The sequence below is a fragment of the Schistocerca cancellata genome, chromosome 9 (assembly GCF_023864275.1).
Source record: "Schistocerca cancellata isolate TAMUIC-IGC-003103 chromosome 9, iqSchCanc2.1, whole genome shotgun sequence".
In the NCBI taxonomy this organism is placed as follows: Eukaryota; Metazoa; Arthropoda; class Insecta; order Orthoptera; family Acrididae; genus Schistocerca; species Schistocerca cancellata.
Genome location: NC_064634.1, coordinates 48003048 through 48005868, shown reverse-complemented (window position 1 = coordinate 48005868; position 2821 = coordinate 48003048).

Sequence of the window (2821 nt, the reverse complement as noted above, 5' to 3'; positions counted from 1 at the left end):
GTCTCGATGTTGATGCTGGCTCTAAATCTGGTTGTCTAGGGTTAAAAACATGAGGTCCCGTGTTTTTTATGTGCTTTTGATGATAAAGAACGTGCGAAACCAACAAATATGTAAACTTCAAATATTTATTACTCTGGTGGCCATCTTAATTCCACTGTCCACCAAAGACCATGACTCAACACAAAGTAGTACTTCCGTTACATGTTCTTTGCATTGTTTATCCACCTCAAACAATAACACACAAACACACTTTACCAAAGTGACATTCCGACTGCCTTCCGACCGTTCTTGCTGCATGTATTTATAACATTGTCAAAGAACTACTAAAAAGAGATATAGTTTACAAGTCACATGTACATCTGTTATCATAATTTGTGCAGAAAAGTTATTAATTTGCATCGAGTGACATAATTTAACATGTTATTAAAATGACAGACAGATTTGTTGACTTGACAGAATAATTCTTTGTTACAAAAAGGCCGTTTTTTAGAAGTTTGTCAATTGACTTCTCTAATTTGCATAAATAAGTAAATAACATGAATTATTAAGAATTACATTGGTTTTCGTCTAAAATAGGATTGATTTCGTGAATACTGAGTGAAAACGCTCCTAGTGAACAAATAGGTTTCACTGGGTGATTTTTATTTAAGGAGATCCAAAATACCTAAGTTGGCCACTATTTTTCGTACTTCATATTAATTATTTAAGATGAACTTAGTGTTTTTACATGATGACATTTGCTGTATCAGTGATCAAGTGATATAAACTTTTGTGTGGGTCAGTTACTCAGTATAATTTAATGGGTTGACTGTTTATGCAGACATGTTATGCAATCATTGTTAACATACACAATAACTTTTCTATAATCATAAATACTCGTTAAACTGGTTGAATTTGGAGGGTATCGCATACTTCGGTACAGTAAAGCCTTTAATATGTTCCGTTACAAACTGCTGCCACAGATTGGGCCGTGGTTTAAGTGTGTCGTGTTTAGTGCTTCTCAGTACATCACAGTGGACTCTGTCTTGCGGTGGTATTTGCTGTTGCCCATACCTCATGCAGTAGGCCTGCCTCCTTCCAAATGTAGCGGAGAGAACCAATTTAGGAATACTATAGTGCTTTAAAACCCTAACTGCGACGTCAAATTCCCGACTGATAGCTATCTCTTACATCTAGCCATGACAACTTATTACTACAGATTGGATCGCGGTTTAAGTTTGTGTTATGTTTAGTGCTTCTCAATAATCTCATTAGACTCTCTATCCCCTCATGTGGTAAACCCTTTTCTCCATCCTTCTTCGTCCTGATATAGCGGAGAGAACCAGTGAGCTTGGGAATTCTATAGCGCTTTAATAAAGAAAATCCACTTAGCAGACCTGGAGTAGTGGGGAATTCTATAACCGTGACGGTATAAATCCACTAGAAATTTGAAATTCCAACTACTATTTCATACATCACCGCCTCCAATCGTGATGTCAAATAATAATAGGTATGGATTATTTAATGAAATTTCTCATGAAAAACGTAACACTGAGCTGTTTATGCTCGCAAACTACTGTGCTTTTTTTTTTTTTTTTTTGTGGTTTTAGGGCGCACAACTTCAACGGTCATTAGCGCCCAGACTACGTTAGGAATGCACCGCGAGTCCCAAGTTTAAAACAGCAACGAAACGGAAAACACGATAAAAGACAGACTGAGGCATAGGATTAAAAAAAGAAAACAGCATAATCAAATGTCCTTAGAGAGGGTTGTCAAATTGATAAAATGAAGAACGCGAGCAGCTGCTCGTGGGTCATCCGCTAAAATGGCTTCTAGAGTACATGGCAGGCCAAGATCAAGAAGCAGTGTGTTAAAATCCGGACAGGACGTTAAAATGTGGCGGACCGTCAGCAATTGTCCACATGGACAGAACGGTGCCGGCGCAGCCGTCAGCAGATGGCGATGGCTGAACCGGCAGTGTCCAATTCGTAACCGGGCCAAAACTACCTCCTCCCGCCGAGAAGGGCGTGAGGAGGACGTCCAAGCCACGGGAAGAGGTTTCAAGGCCCGAAGCTTGTTGTCTGTAAGTGGAGCCCAATCGGCATGCCACAGCGATAAAATGCGCCGACAAATGACCCTGCTACAATCTGACGAAGGGACACAACAAGAAGCTGTGCGAGGCTGGAGGACCGCAGCCTTGGCCGCTGCATCTGCAGCTTCATTCCCAGGGATATCGACATGGCCAGGAACCCACATAAAGCTAACCGGAGAACCGACGTCCACCAGCTGCTGAAGAGAGCGTTGGATCCGGTGCACGAAAGGGAGAACCGGGTACGGATCACTGAGGCTCTGGATAGCGCTGTGCTTTGTCTGCCTTTTTTATTTCGAGTAGTTTTAAAATGTATAAAGCAAATTGGTTAAACACCTATATTAATAATCTTCTGAACCAACATTTGTGACATCTTCAAGATGTGATATTCCACACCAGATTTAATAATTCCTGGAGCAGTTCGTGAAAGTGCGCCGAAGGCTGGGGAGGGGGTGGGAGGGGGGGGGGGGGCAGCTTAGAGCCCATGGCGGAATGAAATGTCCCATGCTAGTCCCATGTCATCTGCAAAGCAAACTACAGTTCTCTCCTTGTATTTCAAATCAGCCTGCTACTAGTTATGTGACGACATCAAGTTGTGTGTGTGAAATAGCTATCGCACCCATCTTATATCCCCTACATCACGGTCACTTGACTGGAAATTAATTATTTATTGACTTCAGCAGTATTTCTGGATCGTTTCTCAGTCAGGCATTTGCACTGGAAGAAGTTCTCGCGTGCGTCAGTATTCCGCAG